General features: G+C 41.6%; 1 long non-coding RNA gene across 1 annotated transcript; it reads left to right on the top strand.

Annotated features, from left to right (window-relative positions):
• Positions 1-17,115: 17,115 nt before the first annotated feature.
• On the top strand, positions 17,116-22,581 carry LOC146959912 (uncharacterized). Its single transcript, XR_015035563.1, has 2 exons — positions 17,116-17,253; positions 21,842-22,581. It is a non-coding gene; the product is annotated as an uncharacterized LOC146959912 (long non-coding RNA).
• The last annotated feature ends 253 nt before the right edge of the window (positions 22,582-22,834 follow it).

Genomic DNA, 22,834 nt, shown 5'->3' with positions numbered 1-22,834 from the left:
GTCAGCAACCGGGGGGTGGGGTGCGAGGAGGTGGCTGGGCGGGTGCAAAACAGTGCAGTCTCCGCCCACCCCCCAGAGGTGAATTGCTAATGTGCATGGCTAATGAGCTGGTTTTAAAATGGCCGAAAAGGGTCGGGGGAGTGAGACTTTAAGCATCATTGAAAAATCTCACATTCATCAAAGTCTCAACCTCTACTTCATTGGAAGTGTTGGAATGGCCTAGTGGATAAGGTTCCTGCCAACCAATCACAAGGTCACAGGTTCAAATCCCACCTGAGCAGTCTTGTTAGTGTCAGCCACTTTGACCTTTAACCAATACCACTTGGTCTGGTCACAAGATCAAAGTTGATAATGCATATGCGCCCCCACCTATTCTCTTTACCTCTTTCAATCTTGGTTTATGTTAACATGTTTCTTGTTTATACCACTGCACTAAGATTGATTTGCACTGGAACTACAGCTTTGGGCTAGTTAACTTCAGAGTGAGACAGAGTGCAGTTCATCAACAGACAACAGTCTCTGCAACTGTGTATACACTGGCCTAGAGGCAGAGTGAAAGTCTGCTGATCATGAGGTTGTGGGTTCGATACCTACCTTGGGCAACCATTTGTATGGTGATCACTGCTTGCACTATTTGCTAATTCTGCAACAGCGTTCAGCTGCTTTCAGCAGTCACACGCATTTCCATCAGGAAATGATACTTTATCTAGTTATTTTTCCACTTCCGGCCAACTTTCGATTCGCTACTAGTCCTGCAACTCGAAGAGTTGCAGGCCAAATTATATATCAAAACGTGCGGCTTGATCGGGATCGGTGTGCTATTACTTTTCTCAACAGTGTACGAATTATTCGCGACGTAAGTCGCGAAATACTGCGCAAAAATTTTGCATGTAAGTCAATGGGACGGGCGGGAAAAAAAGAGCGAAAAAGACCAATCATTGGAGTTTAACAAACGTCTACTGCTCAGGCATACTTTCACCTAGAGACTCCATTTAAACTTTAAACAGTAGACACAAGTCTTGTGTATTGTCGTATTACTCCACGTTTTGATAGGTCATATAGTTTTTGATCAATCCCTGATCAATGACCATGATCATTTTTGGAGAAATTATGAGTTTATAATGGGTGTGTATTGCATGGAATGTTCGTGTCAGAGTGCGTGACATCATCGGTTAGAGTGGGAGAGAGTGAAGAAACATTCTGTATTTTTTCTGGATAAACTGTCAGCACGGCCACAATTTACACTCTACAGACATAATTTTTTCAGAATTTGTAAGACAAACTTGTTATCTCTCATGTCATGTGCTCAAAATATCAGAGAGACTTACAGAATTGACAGAATCAGCCTCTGAGTGTGGCCACGTCTGTCTCTGCTCCTCATTGAGTCCAATACAAATATTTTCTGAGAGAAGCAGAACGGCCTGATGTTTTGAAACTGCCAGCGTCGCCAAAATATTTACTGTAGAAACACCAAATCGTACCGAAATTTTCAGTAAGTCCTTAGAGCAACGTTGATCTGTGTTTTGTTCTGATAGGAGTTACCGTTTTGTCATGCTAAGCCTAAATGTGAGACCGGTTTTAGAGGCAGAAAATGGCTGTTTTTCTCCACGTTTCTGTCTGTCTCAGCCTGCGGGGGCCCCTATCGCCGTGGTAACCTCTTTGATCCTCAGGCCAGAGCTCGTTAACTTCATAAACAATCCACCTGGCGCTCGTTTAAATGTTTATAAACACAGACACAGCTAAATCAGACTGACACAGGATGCAGCTACTAACTAACTATGTGTCAAGTCAGTCACACACACACACACACAGACACACAGACTCTAGAGCCAGCTTCATGTGATTACTGTCACACACACACAAACACACACCTTCATGTGATTAAAACACAGTTAACGTGCAACAGAATTTAAACTTAAACCATGATTTAATCTGGTTTTAAAGTTAAACCTTGTTGGTGTCACACACACACACACACACACACACACACACACACACACACACACACACACACACACACACAGGTAACCTAATGTGATTACAGCTCCTCCATATCAGTGCTTATAGAAAGATGATCATGTGTCTGTCTGATCAGCTCTGTCTTGCGCTTAAGATCGTGGGTTTGATTCCCATGTTGACAGAGATGGCAAAATCGGCAGTAGCCCCGCGGCCCATTCAAAATTTCCCGAGAGGAAATTTTCTAGTTAGGGCCACGGGCAATCGCACCGGGCACTGGTCCCAACAGCTATGAAATAGCTGCAGGGACCAGTGCCCGGGCGAAGCCCGGGCACTACTGTTATTGTGTGGATTTTTTCTTCTTCTTATTATTTTTCCACTTCCGGCCGATTTTCGATGCGCTACTAGTCCTGCAACTCGAAGAGTTGCAGGACAAATTATATATCAAAACGTGCGTCCTGATCGGGATCGCTGTGCTATTACTTTTCTCAACAGTTTACGAATTTTTCGCGACGTAGTCGCGAAAAACTGCGCAAAAATTTTGCATGTAAGTCAATGGGACGGGCGAAAAAAAAAGACCGAAAAAGACCAATCATTGGAGTTTAACAAAAGTCTACTGCTCAGGCATACTTTCACCTAGAGACTCCATTTAAACTTTAAACAGTAGACACAAGTCTTGTGTATTGTCGCATTACTCCACGTTTTGATAGGTCATATAGTTTTTGATCAATCCCTGATCAATGACCATGATCATTTTTGGAGAAATTATGAGTTTATAATGGGTGTGTATTGCATAGAATGTTCGTGTCAGAGTGCGTGACATCATCGGTTAGAGTGGGAGAGAGTGAAGAAACATTCTGTATTTTTTCTGGATAAACTGTGACCACGGCCACAATTTACACTCTACAGACATAATTTTTTCAGAATTTGTAAGACAAACTTGTTATCTCTCATGTCATGTGCTCAAAATATCAGAGAGACTTACAGAACTTACAGAATCAGCCTCTGAGTGCGGCCACGTCTGTCTCTGCTCCTCATTGAGTCCAATACAAATATTTTCTGAGAGGAGCAGAACGGCCTGATGTTTTAAAACTGCCAGCGTCGCCAAAATATTTACTGTAGAAACACCAAATCGTACCGAAATTTTCATTAAGTCCTTAGAGCAACGTTGATCTGTGTTTTGTTCTGATAGGAGTTACCGTTTTGTCATGCTAAGCCTAATTGTGAGGCCGGTTTAGAGGCAGAAAATGGCTGTTTTTCTCCACGTTTCTGTCTGCCTCAGCCTGCGGGGGCCCCTATCGCCGTGGTAACCTCTTTGATCCTCAGGCCAGAGCTCGTTAACTTCATAAACAATCCACCTGGCGCTCGTTTAAATGTTTATAAACACAGACACAGCTAAATCAGACTGACACAGGATGCAGCTACTAACTAACTATGTGTCAAGTCAGTCACACACACACACACACAGACTCTAGAGCCAGCTTCATGTGATTACAGTCACACACACACACACACACACACACACACACACACACACACACACACACACACACACACACCTACACACACACACACACAGTTAACCTAATGTGGTTACAGCTCCTCCATATCAGTGCTTATAGAAAGATGATCATGTGTCTGTCTGATCAGCTCTGTCTTGACCTTAAGATCGTGGGTTTGATTCCCATGTTGACAGAGATGGCACAACCCGCAGTAGCTCCCGTGGCCCATTCAAAATTTCCCGAGAGGAAATTTTCTAGTTATTATTATTAGGGCCACGGGCAATCGCACCGGGCACTGGTCCCAACAGCTATGAAATAGCTGCAACTCGAAGAGTTGCAGGACAAATTATATATCAAAACGTGCGGTTTGATCGGGATCGGGGTGCTATTACTTTTCTCAACTGTTTACGAATTTTTCGCGACGTAGTCGCGAAAAACTGCGCAAAAATTTTGCATGTAAGTCAATGGGACGGGCGAAAAAAAAAGAGCGAAAAAGACCAATCATTGGAGTTTAACAAAAGTCTACTGCTCAGGCATACTTTCACCTAGAGACTCCATTTAAACTTTAAACAGTAGACACAAGTCTTGTGTATTGTCGCATTACTCCACGTTTTGATAGGTCATATAGTTTTTGATCAATCCCTGATCAATGACCATGATCATTTTTGGAGAAATTATGAGTTTATAATGGGTGTGTATTGCATGGAATGTTCGTGTCAGAGTGCGTGACATCATCGGTTAGAGTGGGAGAGAGTGAAGAAACATTCTGTATTTTTTCTGGATAAATTGCCACCACGGCCACAATTTACACTCTACAGACCTAATTTTTTCAGAATTTGTAAGACAAACTTGTTATCTCTCATGTCATGTGCTCAAAATATCAGAGAGACTTACAGAACTTACAGAATCAGCCTCTGAGTGCGGCCACGTCTGTCCCTGCTCCTCATTGAGTCCAATACAAATATTTTCTGAGAGGAGCAGAACGGCCTGATGTTTTAAAACTGCCAGCGTCGCCAAAATATTTACTGTAGAAACACCAAATCGTACCGAAATTTTCAGTAAGTCCTTAGAGCAACGTTGATCTGTGTTTTGTTCTGATAGGAGTTACCATTTTGTCATGCTAAGCCTAATTGTGAGGCCGGTTTAGAGGCAGAAAATGGCTGTTTTTCTCCACGTTTCTGTCTGTCTCAGCCTGCGGGGGCCCCTATCGCCGTGGTAACCTCTTTGATCCTCAGGCCAGGGCTCGTTAACTTCATAAACAATCCACCTGGCGCTCGTTTAAATGTTTATAAACACAGACACAGCTAAATCAGACTGACACTGCTGCTGGATGCAGCTACTAACTAACTATGTGTCAAGTCAGTCACACACACACACACACACACAGACTCTAGAGCCAGCTTCATGTGATTACAGTCACACACACACACACACACACACACACACACACACACACACACACACACACACACACACACACACACACACACACACACAGGTAACCTAATGTGGTTACAGCTCCTCCATATCAGTGCTTATAGAAAGATGATCATGTGTCTGTCTGATCAGCTCTGTCTTGACCTTAAGATCGTGGGTTTGATTCCCATGTTGACAGAGATGGCACAACCCGCAGTAGCTCCCGTGGCCCATTCAAAATTTCCCGAGAGGAAATTTTCTAGTTATTATTATTATTCTTACTTCTTCTTCCCTTTTTCTGCGTTTAACTCCTTCTTCATACTTTGTGCTATTTCAACAATTCATATATCAAAACGTGCAGCTTTTTCAGGACATTTATGCTCTGTCTTTTCTCTTTCATACTATTTATACTTTTTAAAATATTTAACTTTTTGTGCAATTTTTCTCTCATAGGAAATACATTGAAACAGTCTTCAAACTCTTCAAATCTTCTGCTTCATTCAGCCTCTAATAGCTTCAGCATACTTTCAGCTACAGACTTCATTCAACTTTTAAACTGTTCACAAACCTTTCAACTATTCAGCTGTATCTCAGCTTATTGATATCTTCAACAGTTTCAGATATATGTATAGCTTTAAAATCATTAAAATTTCTGACAAAATTCAGATTTAACATGAAAGTCAATGGGACGGAATGTTCGGACGTTGGCAGTTGGTAGAGTGACAGAGGGTCTAAAAATCCTCTCACATTTTTCTCTCTATCCTGTCAGCACGGCCACAGATTACACTCTACACACATAATTTCGGGCATGCTTGTAGACAAGCTCATCCTTGATCTCTTCATGTGCTCAAAAAACCAGAGAGACGAACACAATTTAAACTGGGAGCCTCTGAGTGCAGCCATTTCCCTCTCTCCTCTCATTGACTCCCATTCAAAAGTAGGCGCTGATTTTCTAAACGTCCCAAAGTTTCCAACCTGCGACCCAATCAACAATTTTTACTCTAGAAACACCAAAGTGACACGGACGCGTTCAGCAAGGTCTTATGGTTCGGAAAATGTAAACCTTTTGCTCGTACTAAGTACAGATTTGTCGTACATTAGATCTGTTTGAGGGTGTCACAGAGCAGTTAAAGCCTATGGTTAAAGCTGCCACCATACCTTAAAGCCACCAGCCAACAGTTACATGGTAACCTCAACATGGCAACCTCACCATGGTAACCTCACCATGGCAACGTCATCATGGCAACCTCACCATGGCAACGTCACCATGGCAACGCACACACATTCTCTCTGTTTGACTGTCTGTCGGTCATACACACACACACACACAAATGGACACACACTAACTACCACACACACACATCCAACACACACACAAATGGACACACACACACAAATGGACACACACTCACCATACATCCAACACACACACACACACACACACACACAAATGGACACACACTCACCATGCATACACATCCAACACACACACACACACACACACAAATGGACACACACTAACTACTACACACACACACACACACACACACACACACACACACACACAAATGGACACACACACACACACAAATGGACACACACTCACCATACACACACATCCAACACACACACACACACACACACTAACTACCACACACAGACACACAAACACAAACACACACACACCCAACAAACATACAACCACTTACCAAACACATAGCCTACACAATTTACACAATTACACACAAACAGACACACATGCACACAAAACAAACACACACACAAATGGACACACTAACCGCACACACTTTTCCTACAGTTGTCTGACTGTTTTGTATGTACCTCTCTATCTTCCTGTTGTAGTTAATGGACTCGTTGCTGTTAATTTTGTTCTTTAGCTATTTAAACTGAAAATACACATTTCCCCATTTTGGTCATGTTGAACACATTGTTTTACACGTATCCTAAACTACTGAGGCTCTTCTCAACCATTTCACACCATTAAACCCGCTGTTTACATGTTCTACTCCTCAGCTAATGCTCCATCTATATTCTTCAACAATGTTCTTCTGCTGTCAGTTTACAATGTATTTCAGTAGGCATTAACTTTTTTCCTAATTCAGGAATTTTTCAAACTCTTCTTTGACAATTCAAGTAATTTCCAGCCATTTCATACAAAGTCTCACATCTTCTACTTTTAAATATATTCTCAGCCATTGCTTCAGCTATGTTAGTGCTGGTTCATCAGTTGTCCTTCCTGTCAGGTTAGCTACAGATTTCATCTATTTAACCATTACATTTAAACATGCAGAATTTCAATGTTTTCTTCTCCCTTTAGTATTTCTACTGCTTTTTACCTTTCTACAAGTTATATGTTTAAGCTTTTTCCCTCCTAGGGATGAATAAAGTATTCCTCTACTCTCTACTATACTCCACTCTACTCTACTCTACTCTACTCTAATCTACTCTACTCTACTCTACTCTAGCATTAGTCTTTTCAACATTGCTTTAGCAGTTTCGTCAACTAATTTAGCATTGATTCAACAATTTCTTCAGCTCATTCAGCATTGCTTCAGCAACAGCGTTCAGCTGCTTTCAGCATTCACACGCATTTTCTGCAGGAAATGCTATCTTTTTCTAGTTAGTGTGACTGCTGAAGCAGTCACACTATTGTTCTTCTGTTTGGCCATTTTCTTCCGCCTTTTTACGGTCTTCTTCTAGTCCTTCATACTTTGTGCTATTTCAACAATTCATATATCAAAACGTGCAGCTTCTTTTGAACTTTATCGGCATTACTTTTCTCTTTTTAACTATTTATACTTTTTCAAATATTTAACTTTTTCTGATTTTTTTCAGCTTTATAATGTGTGTGTATTGCGTCTAACGAGCAGAGCTAGAGTGGTGCTAGAGTGGATAGAGGCAAAAAAACATTCTAGAGTTTTTCTGGCTAAACTGTCAGCATGGCCACAAATTAAACTCTAGACAAATTATTTTCTCCAGTTTTGTAGCCACACTTGTCTTCTGGCTAAAATTCTGGTCAAAAATGCAAAGAGACTTAGATAATAATTTTAAATATTTTTTAAATGCAGCCAGGGAGCTCTCTGCTCTCATTAAGCTCAATGCATTTTTTTCACATCAGCAGGAGAAGGAGCTCAACTTTGTAACTTGCTGTTAAGTGCTTTTTAATTCATTTGAATTCACCAAAAAATAGTCACAGGTCACAAAAAAGTCCTCTTCTTACTTGGTGTGGCTAATTTATATTAATTTATTTTTGTTTTAAGCATCATTGAAAAATCTCACATTCATCAGAGTCTCAACCTCTCTTCTTGACAACTCCTCTGTAGTGTAGGGGTTAGGGTAACTGCCTGCCAACCCTAAGGTCACTGGTTCGAATCCAAGGGAAGAATTCTTGTTATGTTATGTTGAATTCTGCTCTCCTCCCCCGCCTTCAATTGGTTACAGGTGTTTGTTATCTCCTTGATTACTCGTACCAGTTTGCAGCACATCATCACATTACAATGAATGACAACAGTCTTGAAAGCAGTGTGCTCTCTGTAGCCGAGTGGCAGAGTAAAGGTTTAGTGATCATATGGTCACGGGTTCGATTCCTGCCTCAGTCATTTCACATCATTGCTTGACTTTTGATTCCAATTATTCAGCTGTCATTGGACAGTCTTTGATTCCTCATAGTATAAAGCTCATTGTAACTCAGGTTCTCTGTGGCCATATGGTTAGTGTGTTAGGTGTTGTGCTATTTCAACAATTCATATATCAAAACGTGCAGCTTTTTTTGAACTTTATCGGCGTTACTTTTCTCTTTTTAACTATTTATACTTTTTAAAATATTTAACTTTTTCTGCAAATTAAACTCTAGACAAATTATTTTCTCCAGTTTTGTAGCCACACTTGTCTTCTGGCTAAAATTCTGGTCAAAAATGCAAAGAGACTTAGATAATAATTTTAAATATTTTTTAAATGCAGCCAGGGAGCTCTCTGCTCTCATTCAGCCCAATGCTGAGAATTCTCCACAACTCTGTCTGAAACATGCTTATGTCTGTGCTCTCTGTGGCGAAGTGGCAGAGTAAAGGTTTATTGATCATGAGGTCATGGGTTCGATTCCTTACTTTTTTTTTTAAGCAGAAGCCAGTGATCCTCTTATCAAAGGTTTTCTTTACCCCTCACATACTGTCTCTGTCTGTAGCCTAGTGGTTAGCTTGCTGGTCTGGAGACCTGAAGGTTGCTGGTTCAATTCTTGCCTCAACAACAATTATAGTGAATTATTTTCCCAGTTGTCCTCTGTTGACTTCTGATAACTTGCTTCATGTTGAAACTGCTGCTCTCAGCCTGAAATTCACAGAAATTTTCATTCTAAGTCATTCAAGCTTGACTCTCAAGCTTCTCCGTCCTCTTCCGGACGCTTTTTCGATTCGCTACTAGTCCTGCAACTCGAAGAGTTGCAGGACAAATTATATATCAAAATGTGCGTCCTGATCGGGATCGGTGTGCTATTACTTTTCTCAACAGTGTACGAATTATTCGCGACGTAAGTCGCGATTTACTGCGCAAAAATTTTGCATGTAAGTCAATGGGACGGGCGGAAAAAAAAGAGCGAAAAAGACCAATCATTGGAGTTTAACAAACGTCTACTGCTCAGGCATACTTTCACCTAGAGACTCCATTTAAACTTTAAACAGTAGACACAAGTCTTGTGTATTGTCGTATTACTCCACGTTTTGATAGGTCATATAGTTTTTTGATCAATCCCTGATCAATGACCATGATCATTTTTGGAGAAATTATGAGTTTATAATGGGTGTGTATTGCATGGAATGTTCGTGTCAGAGTGCGTGACATCATCGGTTAGAGTGGGAGAGAGTGAAGAAACATTCTGTATTTTTTCTGGATAAATTGCCACCACGGCCACAATTTACACTCTACAGACATAATTTTTTCAGAATTTGTAAGACAAACTTGTTATCTCTCATGTCATGTGCTCAAAATATCAGAGAGACTTACAGAACTTACAGAATCAGCCTCTGAGTGCGGCCACGTCTGTCCCTGCTCCTCATTGAGTCCAATACAAATATTTTCTGAGAGGAGCAGAACGGCCTGATGTTTTAAAACTGCCAGCGTCGCCAAAATATTTACTGTAGAAACACCAAATCGTACCGAAATTTTCAGTAAGTCCTTAGAGCAACGTTGATCTGTGTTTTGTTCTGATAGGAGTTACCGTTTTCTCATGCTAGGCCTAATTGTGAGACCGGTTTAGAGGCAGAAAATGGCTGTTTTTCTCCACGTTTCTGTCTGCCTCAGCCTGCGGGGGCCCCTATCGCCGTGGTAACCTCTTTGATCCTCAGGCCAGGGCTCGTTAACTTCATAAACAATCCACCTGGCGCTCGTTTAAATGTTTATAAACACAGACACAGCTAAATCAGACTGACACAGGATGCAGCTACTAACTAACTATGTGTCAAGTCAGTCACACACACACACACACAGACTCTAGAGCCAGCTTCATGTGATTACAGTCACACACACACACACACACACAAACACACACACACACCTTCATGTGATTAAAACACAGTTAACGTGCAACAGAATTTAAACTTAAACCATGATTTCATCTGGTTTTAAAGTTAAACCTTGTTGGTGTCACACACACACACACACACACACACACACACACACACACACACACACACACACACACACACACACACACACACACACACACACACACACACACACACACACATACACACCAATAGGGGTAAGAGGGGACCTGTCAGGCCAAGCTGCCAAGAGGGGTCTTATGTTTCTGCTTATTTTGAAAAACCAAAAATGGAATATAAAATTGACTTTTAAGGTGTTTTACCATAATATTACTGAAAATGTGACTTTTAATTATTTTTAAAGAAATTGCCAAGAGGGGACTTGGATCTCTGAGCGACATTTACCTATCAAAGAGTGGACCTCCACATACTGCAGTGGAGCTGTCTGCACCCATTCATTCACCTAACGACCCATTCACCTAATGAGTCTTTGTTTACAACAATGACTTTCTCAGTTTCTTTCAAGAATGGATAATATAACTTGAGAGTTATCATTACTTATTTTAAAGTCTCTGTAATACAAATTATATATATATATATATATATATATATATAAAATCTTGGCCACATTTGAGAGTAAATATTTTTTATTGAATTGCATGCAATTCAGAAGTAATGCACTAATATCAAGTTCTGCAGTACAAGCAACAGCATTTACTTAAAACCAGCTTTAATGAATGAATTCCTTTTTTCTTAACAAAGATAATTTGCTTGTCTGTCTTTACTCATCCATAAATGTGTTGCCTCTGTCATTCTTAGCAGTCCAAGAGGGGACCTACTGTCATCTCAATTTTAAATAGTCAAAATGCTCCATACATCTGGTTTCAACCAATTACAGTAATAGGAAATACATTAATATGTAATATGTATGAATAAGAAAGAAATAAGCAAAAATGATCATTCTTAAGATAATGTTTTTCATCAAAACTTAACACAAACATTTCTAATAAAGTAGCACCAATAATGTTGTCATTATTTTTAAATGTAGGGTGCACTACTGCAACACACATTTCTACAGTCTATTAATTTTTCCCCTACAAGAGTTTTATACTCCTTGACTGCATTGTTGCTATAGGAAAAATATTTGAATTAAACCAAGGGTTTTAGGTCACATTTAATGTACTTGCATCATGAATCTGTATTTATGAGGATGTATTTTATTTACTGTTTTACATTACAGAAAAAGGTCCACACTTGGTTTATATGGAATGACAGGGGTCCACTGTTGGTTGGTGCATAATGATACAAGTGCCCACTTAGTTAGCATGAAGTGAAATACACACTCCATCATGTATGAATAAGAAAGAAATAAGCAAAAGTGATCATCCGTAAGAGAAATGTTTCATCAAAACTCAACACAAACATTTCTAATAAAGTAGCACCAATAATGTTGTAATTATTTTTAAATGTAGGGTGCACTACTGCAACACACATATCTACAGTCTATTAATTTTTCCCCTACAAGAGTTTTATACTCCTTGACTGCATTGTTGTTATAGGAAAAATATTTGAATTAAAACTCAGGGTTTTAGGTCACATTTAATTTACTTGCATAATGAATCTGTATTTATGAGGATGTATTTTATTTACTGTTTTACATTACAGAAAAAGGTCCACACTTGGTTTATATGGAATGACAGGGGTCCACTGTTGGTTGGGGCATAATGACACAAGCTCCCACTGAGATAGCACGGAGCGACATACACACTCCAGCATGGGTGGATAAGCAGAAATGAGAGAAATTGCTAAGTTTTAAGATACATTTTAAATCTAAATTTAATACAAACACTTGTAACTATTAATACACACAACACACACGCACAAACACATGCAAACACACATATTTAAACTAAAGTAGCAAGGTAAAGTTTTATTGTAGTTTTTTTAAAACATGGGATGTACTGTGAAAACTCAATGGCAACCTATCAAGATACTTAAGGGAATATTTCAGTTATTGACATTTATGGCTCAACAATAAAACATGTATGGGAAAATAAAGGAGGCGCTGGGGGGTCATCAGTTTGTCTGAAATACAAGGGATAATTCTTCTAGAGGATGGATTAACCTCACTAAGTAATATGATATACCACTGCAACACACCTTTCTACAGTCTGTCAAGTTTTTGACTTAATGAAGTTTCATACTCCTTGACTGCATTGTTGTCATGGGAAAACTACTTTAAATAACTAAACTCAGGATTCAACATGGTCTGATGGCCCAGAGCCACAAAGTGTTATTCTGTAGTCACCTAATATCCCATAAAGATGAAGCTCTGTGGTGGCCACCTATTGTCACTCTTCTACTTTTTAACAGCACATGGTTTCAATCAATTTTAATGTACTTGCATTCTATATCTATATTAATAGGGATGCATTTTACTTATTGTTTTGCATTGCAGAAAAAAAAGGTCCACACTTGGTTTATATGGAATGACCGGGGTCCACTGTTGTTTGGTGCATAATGATACAAGTGCCCACTTAGTTAGCATGAAGTGAAATACACACTCCATCATGTATGAATAAGAAAGAAATAAGCAAAAGTGATCATCCGTAAGAGAAATTTTTCATCACAGCTCCACGTTACACTTGTTCCAGGCTCTGCCCGTCGTTTTTCTCTAGAAATAGAAACTTTTTCCAACTTTTTTATCTCCGTAGCGATCACACTCGTCTTCTCCTTCTTCTTCACTTCTTGCTCTGATCTACAGTCTCATTCGTTCTACACATCCCAGAAGCCCCAAAATTACTCACAGTGTGGGCGACAGCGTCCCCATTTGCCAGCCGCAGAAAACTGCGTTTGATGTATATGTACGTCAATGGCACTCAATGAGTTAAGTGGGAGGTGCACAATAAATCTAATTCTAATCAAATTTATTTTGAAAACAAATAGTAGAATGGCAATCTGATTCAGTGATTAATTTGTTACACATTTGGGTTGCTTCCTAATGATTTTTTGATGTTTTAGTACCCAGCTAAACACAAGTGTGTATATTCCTTACTATCTACAGTATGTATGTACCTTGTAGGCACTTTACTTGCAAGTGTGTGTATGCAGTGTTTTATAAATCTGAATATTTTTGTCACATCACATCTTTCCCCCGACACTTTAGAGCTCTTCTGTCTCAACGCCGTGTTTGCCTTTGTTCTGACCTGAACACGGCATGTGTTGTTTGGGTTAGAAACATGCACATTTGCAAAGGAAAAAAAAGCTAAAGCATGCACGCACACAATCCCAAGGAAATGATCACGTGGGAACCAGTTCTGAAGAGGAACCGGTTCTCAATTCCCACCCATAGACTTCAGTCTATGATGTGGACACAAAAGCATTCCTCTACATTGAAGTAGTGAAGTCATCAACACTCATGTATTTCACAGATCCTAAATCCTGGTACACACATAAAGATTCTCTAAATTTCAACCAATTTTTTTTTATCTGTGAAAGACCCCACACATGAAGATAAAAAATCTGTGATTGAACAGTTTTGATCGTATTGTGTGTGGTGTGCTGTGATATTCCAAACACAGCTCACCACACACATTAAGATTTTTCAGAATCTTGACCCTCCGGTCAACTCAGAAAGAGATCCGTATTGTTGTAGCTACTCTTTCGGGTCTATTTCCGGAATGGACAATGAGAGCGATGTAATTTTTTTAAAATGAAAGCGAGACACTTCAGCCTTTACAACGATACCATCTGTGTGTGTGTCTGTGGCTTCAGACGCCGAGCAGTAAAGTGGTCACATGATCGTTTAAACATGGCTGCTCCATTGCTGGCTGTTGCTGGCTATGATCGCTACCGTCTTTGCTATCGGCTATCAGGAAATCTCCCATGTATGCGTGAATGTCTGTGTGAAACCTCATGTAATGCCGGGGCTTCACCGTGGCTCTCTGTGGGATTGCCGGTGTTGTGTCGAGAAGTGGCTTGCCGCGACCAGCATGCAGAGCTTGGCAAGCAGGCACTTCTCAGCACAACACCAGCTTTCCACACGCAAGATGACTTTTGATTTGTAAATATTGAACATGTTTAATATTTACGATTATCGGCGCCGAACGTTTTCCGAGGCGATTGTTGTGAGAATTTTGACTCTTAACACACCACACACTACAAGAGAATCTCATAAAATAATCTTAAGACCTTAGGATAATCGGCCGATTTTTGTCTTTGGTCGGAAGGGGGAAAATCGGGGCAAAATCAGCCCAATTATCTTTATGTGTGTGGTAGGCTTAACTCTACCTCCACTCTCCACTCTAAATGTGGAACTGGCTTCTGAGAAGTGAGTGAGGGCTTTAAATCTGTGCCAGACGACTTGTGTCAGTCCTTGACTGTCGGCAGTGTGGGGGATGGTTTCTTGTAGCTGACGATGGTCGTTAGCAACTCTGAAGGGCAACCTGGAAAAGACTAACATCCTTCAGCCAAGATCTTATATCCAAATCAGACTAACAGACAATGGAATTCCCCAGTCCTAGGTTGGCCATGTGCTACACACCTATGGACTTCTGTGGCAACTGTAAAGAGTGGGTGTCCCAGCAATAATCCACCCTGTCAAGTCTTTGATGAGTTTTGTAAAGGTGTGTGATGCCTTGTGATCAGTATAATATTTTGTCAGCCTTTATATTATCTACCATTGTGTGCCAGTAGAAATGTTGTCTGAAATTAGGATTAATCAGATTTCCAGAGATACAGGGGATAAATCAGCTATAGTGGATGGAATAACTCCAAAATACCCACTGTTGAACTACTGCATCACACATTTTTACTTACCAAACTATTAGCTCTACTGGAGTTCATGTATACCTGTCTGAATATTTTTGGTCCACAACAAAAATGAAAACTAAAACTAAATTTGTGTTTTTTTTCCTTCTGTATATTACACACTGTATCACATAGTCATACACATCTATAGATGAAACTGGTGTATGAATTGAAACCTAATTTAAAGTTGTCAAAAGGTACAGGATTGGCACAGGATCAGAGAGTTTACATTAAGTGGGAAGTACACAATAAAAGCTGTATTCAGATTGTACATTCAACAATCCCATATTACCTTATTCATAGCATCTGAAGTGGATTATAAACAAATTCAATTAATTGTGTTCAGAAGATGGTAAAACGTTATCTAATTTATTTATATTTTTAAGTAATTAATTTGTTATCTATTTTGGTTGTTTCCTAATGATTTTCTTTCGTTTCAGTACCCAGCTAAACGTGTGTATATTCCTTATTATCTAGGTATAACCTTGTGCATGTTGTAGTAAGCAATGTGACTTCATTACATTTACACACAGTTTTCTAAGTAGAGTTGAACATTTTTAATGGGGTTTCAGTCTATGATGTGGGCACAAAACATTCCTCTACATTGAAGTAGTTAAGTCGCCAGCACTCATGTATTTCACAGATCCTAACTTTCAGGTAGAGTTGTTGAACTGGGATCTGAGAAGTGAGTGAATGGAGTGAGTGCCAGATGACCTGTGTCAGTCCTTGAGTGTGGGCAGTGTGGGGGATGGTTTGTCGTAGCTGACGATGGTCGTTAGGTATTTTCAGGTTGGGCTTCAGAGTTTCTACCTTCTGTCAGCCAAGATCTAATATCCAAATCAGACCGACTGAGACACAGGTATTCCCAAGTCTTAGGTTGGCCTTGTGCTACCCACGCACCTATGGCCTTTGGTGACTCAACTTCTGTGGCAACTGTAAAGAGTGGGTGTACCAGCAATATTCCATTTTGTCTAAAGAATTGTCAGTTCTTTGATGAGTTTTGTGAAGGTGTGTAATGCCCTGTTATAATATTCTGTGACAGGGCCTTTATATGAGCCACCATTGTCTGCTAGTAGTAATGCTGTCTGAGAACAACATTTAACATGGAATAAGAAATTAGGATTCATCAGATTGTCATGGATACAGGGAATATGTCAGTGTGTGGACGGAATAACCCCCAAAACCCCCTGTTAAACTACTCATTAAAAGGTATTTAGAAAATCAAGGGAAACAAAGGAACGCATAAATACAAAAACACATGCAAAGCCTTACAAAGCCTTGTAAAGGACAATTAGGACACAGCAAGAACTATATTCCTCAGACACGGTCCACACCACTGTCAACTTTTTTTATTTGTGTTGCAGCAGTTCAACATTGAGCTATTTGGGGTTATTCCATCCACACAATGCCTTATCCCCTGTATCTCTGACAATCTGATGAATCCTAATTTCTTGTGCCATGTTAAGTAAGATGTTGTTCCCAGACAACATTTCTGGCAGAGAATGGTAGCTCATAAAAATGCTCTGTGACTCTATATTGTGTCACGTTCCATGTTCCAGGAACTGGACAAAAGGTGGAGAGACAACTGAGTTTGGCAATTTTTAACAAAAAGAATTTATTAATGAACTTAAAGACAACTCGAACCAAGACAAAACAAACCAACAAACAAAGAAACAAAGAAACAAAAGAGTCCACAGGTGGAGCAGGGCTTCCACCCCAGCCGGAGTCTAGAGAGAGAGTGAATGTCCAGTGCTGAGCCTTTCTGCTCGGCCAGGCCACACCCCACCAGGTGCCATTCATCAGCCTGATGAACTGGCTGATGAGCTGAACTGGCTGATGAGCTGCTGCAGAAACTCCTCCAGCCATCACACCCCCCGGCCAAGACAGAGGTACCACCTCTGACCTCCGACCCTGCAAGACACATACCAGAGAAAAAAAACACAACGTCCAATCCAATACACTACCTACATCTAGACAAATCCATAACCCAACACGACTGCCAGGTCACAGTCCAGGTAAGCACCTTATCAAACAACATGCAATGCAGAACCCCTCCCTCCTCCCCATTACCTCACCAACACCCCCAAACCCAATGACTCCGCAACTGTGGATCCAGAAGAAGCATCTTTAAGAGCACATACGGATGGGAGCCCGGCCTGGACAGAAGCAGAGAGAAAAGTACATAGCACAACATATTATGACAAAGGAGCACGTGACAAAGTATCCGCCACCAGATTATCCCTGCCCTTAATGTGACGGATATCCAAATGATAGGGCTGCAAAAACAAGGCCCACCGCATCAACCTCTGATTCGGATTCTGCAATGGAAGCAAAAAGGTTAGTGGATTGTGGTCAGTATAAACAATCAAAGAAGAACCTGACCCAATATAGACATCAAAATGTTGGAGGGCCATGACCAATGCGAGGGCTTCTTTTTCGATTACTGAATAGTTACGCTGGTAATTTTTAAACTTCTTAGAGAAGTAACTAACAGGTCTCTCAACCCCCCTCTCCTCCACCTGTAACAACACAGCCCCAGCTCCAGCATCACTTGCATCCACCTGCAACTTGAAGGGGCGATCCAACCTAGGAGCAGCAAGCACTGGAGCTGATGACAACAAGTCCTTCAACTGGTTAAATGCCTGTTGACAGATGGGAGACCAAACATATTTAACATCACCTTTTAACAAGTCAGTTAGAGGAGCACCCACAGAAGCAAAATTGGGACAAAACTCCCTGTAATAACCAGCCATTCCCAAGAAACGTAACAATTCCCTCTTTGTCGTTGGAACAGGGAAGTCACGGATCGCCCTGACCTTTCCCTCAATGGTACGCACTTCTCCTTGCCCCACCACCTTCCCCAAATAGGTCACGGTGGCCTTGGCAAATTCACATTTTGCCAGATTGACCGTTAGCTGTGCCCAAAGTAGCCTGTCAAACAAAGCCTTCACCTGCTCCAAATGTTTCTCCCATGTATCACTATATATCACAACATCATCCAAATAGACTGCACAACCCTCCAGCCCCCGAACCACCTTATTCATTAATCTTTGAAAGGTGGCTGGAGCGTTGCGCAACCCAAACGGCATCACGGTATATGAATACAAACCAGATGGAGTCACAAATGAACAAATCTCCCTTGCTCTCTCAGAAAGTGGAACCTGCCAATAACCTTTAAGAAGGTCGAACTTACTAACATATTTGGCCGACCCCACCTGATCGACACAATCATCCATCCTGGGAAGAGGGAAGGAATCAGGTTTTGTCACAGCATTAATCTTCCTAAAGTCAGTACATGGCCTAAATGTGGAATCCGGCTTGCTGACAAGAAGACAGGGAGATGACCAACTAGAAGTAGAAGGCACAGCAAGACCATTTTCAAGCATATAATCTACCTCTGAATCCAATATCTGTCGCTTTTCAGGGCTAACCCGATAGAACCGCTGGGCGATGGGTTTTGCATCCCCCACCTCAACATCATGTTCTATCAAGTTAGTACATGTAGGAGTATCAGAGAAAAGACCTGGATATGCTTGAATAAGACCAACCAGTTGATTCCTTTTATCCTCATCCACCTGCCCAAGCAGCGAATCCAACTTGGCCAAAGTTTCCGAATTTTTAAGTCGAGGTTGCAGCACCACATCACCCGACATCTCTTCCTCCTGCTCCGTACCGGCCACCAAAACAGGGTTATCTGGAACCACAACATCAGAAACATCACGTGCAAAATATGGTTTGATCAAATTAACATGACAGACCTTAACTGATTTTCTTTTATTTGGCATCTCAATCAGGTAGTTTTGCTCTGAAACCCGACGAACAACATTACAGGGCCCAAAAAACTTAGCCTGAAAAGGTGATTCAATCAATGGCTGCAAGACCAAAACCTGGTCTCCTGCACAGAACTCACGTCGCTCTACTTTGCGGTCAAACAGCTGCTTCATTTTCTTTTGAGCCATTTGCAAATTTTGTTTCGCCAATTCCCCAGCCTCATAGAGCCTATGTCTAAACCCATTTACATAAGAAATCAGATTCTTTGGGGGATCAGACGCAACCCACTGATCACTAATGACAGACAAGGGACCCCGAACAGTGTGAGCAAAGACCAGCTCGTTAGGACTGAAGCCTGTACTCTCTTGTACAACTTCTCTGGCCGCCAACATGAGCCATGGTAAGCCGTCCTGCCAGTCTGCCTTCAACTCAGTGCAATAAGCACGCAGCAACGATTTCAAATGCTGATGAAAACGTTCAAGGGCCCCCTGACTCTGTGGGTGATACGCAGAGGACATATTATGAGTGACATTAAGTTGTTTAAGAACCTGGGAGAACAGCCGAGAAGTAAAGTTTGACCCTTGGTCTGTTTGTATAATTTTGGGAATTCCAAACACAGATATAAACTCAGTAATGGCTTTCACCACAGACCTGGTTGTGATCGACCGCAGTGGATAAGCAGCTGGATATCTGGTGGATTGACACATTATTGTTAACAAATAGGAACAACCAGACCTGGACCGAGGAAGCGGCCCCACACAATCAACTAACAGATGACCAAAAGGCTGACTCACTGCAGGGATCGGATATAACGGTGCAGGTTTCAGAGTTTGATTTGGTTTACTAGTAACCTGACACGTATGACATGTTTTTATATATTTAGAAACATCACGCTTCACACGGGGCCAGAAAAAATGCTGTAGCACCCGATGGTAGGTCTTTTTGACCCCCATATGACCAGCAACCTCATCATGTGCTGTCCGAATTACTGATGTTCTAAATTTTTCAGGCAATACCACTTGCACAATGGGATCCCCGCTAAATCCATCACCATGAGGAGCCCAAATCCTACACAGCACGTCATCATGGAGTACATAACCCTGTTTAATGTTCCCCACCTGACAGGAAGGCACCACCAAATCATACAGGTCTTTCAATGATGGATCCTTTCTCTGCTCCTGCGCCAAGTCTACATGAGAAACACAAAGATCATCTGGCACGACAAAGGAAAACTCTTTAACTTTGTCCATAGTTACCCCATCATCAGGCAGAGATGCAGCCATGGCCCGAGTCACAGCACACACTGTGGATGGTTCCAACTCAACTGCTTGCTGTGACAGCCCCCCTGGTACCACCACTGGGCCATGTGCAGCGCCCCCTGCAGAGTTTAAAGAGGAATTACATGAGAGATCTGTTGACTCAGGTTCTGTCACTGGAGAATCGACTCCCCCAGGAGGAACTGGATAGGGAAGACATGTCAAATGTGGCTGCTGAACCGTATCTTGGGGGGTTTGTACTAGTACAGGTCTTTCATCATCTGGCCACATACGACCATCAGGTACCAGGTCATTCCCCAAGATTATGTCCACTCCCCTCACTGGGAGCTCGGGACGCACAGCCACCTCCACATTCCCCTGGAAGAAACCACAGGACAAGAACATTTTATGCACCGGAACAAAAAGTGTTTGTAAAGCCAGACCTCTGCAGGGCACACAACCCCCTGTGTCTGACTGTAGAGAGAAAGGCAAAATGGCCTCCCTCACAAACGTGTGCATAGAACCTGAATCTCTCAACACCTTCACGGGGACTTCCATATCTCTCTCGTGTAGCCTGACAAAACCATCTGAGAGGAATATATGGTAACCTGATTCCACCTCTGCCCCATCCATGGCTTGAACCTGCATTGGCGCCACCAATCCAGCTGACTTTACCTGACCAGGATTAACTCTACCACTACGTGTAGGGCATTCATTTTTCCAGTGCCCTTTTTGTCGACAATAATGACACACTTCAGGCCCACCTTTACTGTTAAAGGGTTCTGACCTTGGAGCCCTAGATGTTGTCTGAGAGTGTCCCCCACTAAAGTGTGCTCTCTCATTAAAGTGTGCCCTTTCATTAAAGTGTGCTCTCTCAGTGTTAAATCGCTCTCCAAATATACGTCTGTGTGTTAGTACATATTCATCAGCTACAACTGCTGCTTCACTTGGAGTGGAAACTTTACGTTCAGTGATGTACGTGGCGATGTGTTCTGGTACAGTCTGTTTAAACTGTTCCAATATTACTAGATCACACAACTCTGGAAAAGTCTCCACATTATCTGCCTTACACCAACGGTTAAAGTGCAGAATCAAATCCCTTACAAATTCCACATGTGTTTGTTTTCCCGTTTTCCTCCAGCCTCTGAACTTTTGTCGGTACGCTTCAGCCACAAGTTCATAGGCTTTTAGTACCGCCGCTTTTACCTTTTTGTAGACCTTGCAGTCCGCCACCGACATAGAGGAATACACCTCCTGTGCTTTTCCTGTAAAGACACACTGCAACATTAGTGTACGCTCCTCATCCGGCCAACCTCTAACATCAGCCACACGTTCAAACATTGCAAAAAATGTCTCAACATCCTTTTCCTCAAACTTTGGCATTAATCTCAAATGTTTAGTGACATCAAAACCAGATTCCCCCCTGATCGCCCCAACCGGAAGTTTACCCGCTGAAATCAGCCCCAACTTATTCTGCTCCACTTCCAGTTTCATTTGTTCCACCTTGTACTTCATTTTTTCTAACTCCTTTTCATGTTCAAATTTCAACATTAACAATTCCTTTTGCTGTTCAAAGGTTAACCCCGGCACAGAAGTAGTAACCCCACTCTTACCATCATCGACCATCAGGACTCCTTCCTCTTGCAGATTTGCCTGTACAATACTCATGATGGTCTCCCTTGTACGTCTGGCATCCACCGCAACCGAATAATGGTGTGCCACCTTGAGAAGCTGCTCCTTCGTATATTGCTCTAGTAACTCATAAGAGGGACATTTAATGAAATCCTCAACACTGGCAGCCATACCTGAACCCAACCCAACAGTCTAGATAAACAATACAAAATGTGGCGCCCCCACTGGGTCCCCCCTACTAACTGCCTAACCAAAACCTACTTACACTCAGCCCTAGTCTTCAGTGGCATTGCTGAGTTCGCCAAGGGCCCTCCCAGGATACCACCCAAAACAGTAAAGGCAAAAAAAAACTGCAGCAGAGCCTCTATTAGGGACTGCTGCTACACCTAACAGAGGGGAACACCAGTGAAAAAATTTGCCACACTTACTTTATCTCCAAACTCTGTACTTACCAACTCAGTATACGTCTCCACCAACCTGCATCAGCAGACCAACAATTCCTACCCAAAACACTGGCTTTAGACGAGCCCCCATTTTGTCACGTTCCATGTTCCAGGAACTGGACAAAAGGTGGAGAGACAACTGAGTTTGGCAATTTTTAACAAAAAGAATTTATTAATGAACTTAAAGACAACTCGAACCAAGACAAAACAAACCAACAAACAAAGAAACAAAGAAACAAAAGAGTCCACAGGTGGAGCAGGGCTTCCACCCCAGCCGGAGTCTAGAGAGAGAGTGAATGTCCAGTGCTGAGCCTTTCTGCTCGGCCAGGCCACACCCCACCAGGTGCCATTCATCAGCCTGATGAACTGGCTGATGAGCTGAACTGGCTGATGAGCTGCTGCAGAAACTCCTCCAGCCATCACAATTGCATTTACCCATGTCTCAGTCAGTCTGATTTGAATGTAAGTAAGTGGAGTGAAATACACACTCCATC

This window comes from Trachurus japonicus, unplaced genomic scaffold (genome assembly GCF_045865225.1).
Source record: "Trachurus japonicus isolate A0001 unplaced genomic scaffold, Traja_1.0 AP030913.1".
Taxonomy (NCBI): Eukaryota; Metazoa; Chordata; class Actinopteri; order Carangiformes; family Carangidae; genus Trachurus; species Trachurus japonicus.
Note: the sequence above shows the minus strand (reverse complement) of the source record. Positions and strands in the feature narration are given on the sequence as shown.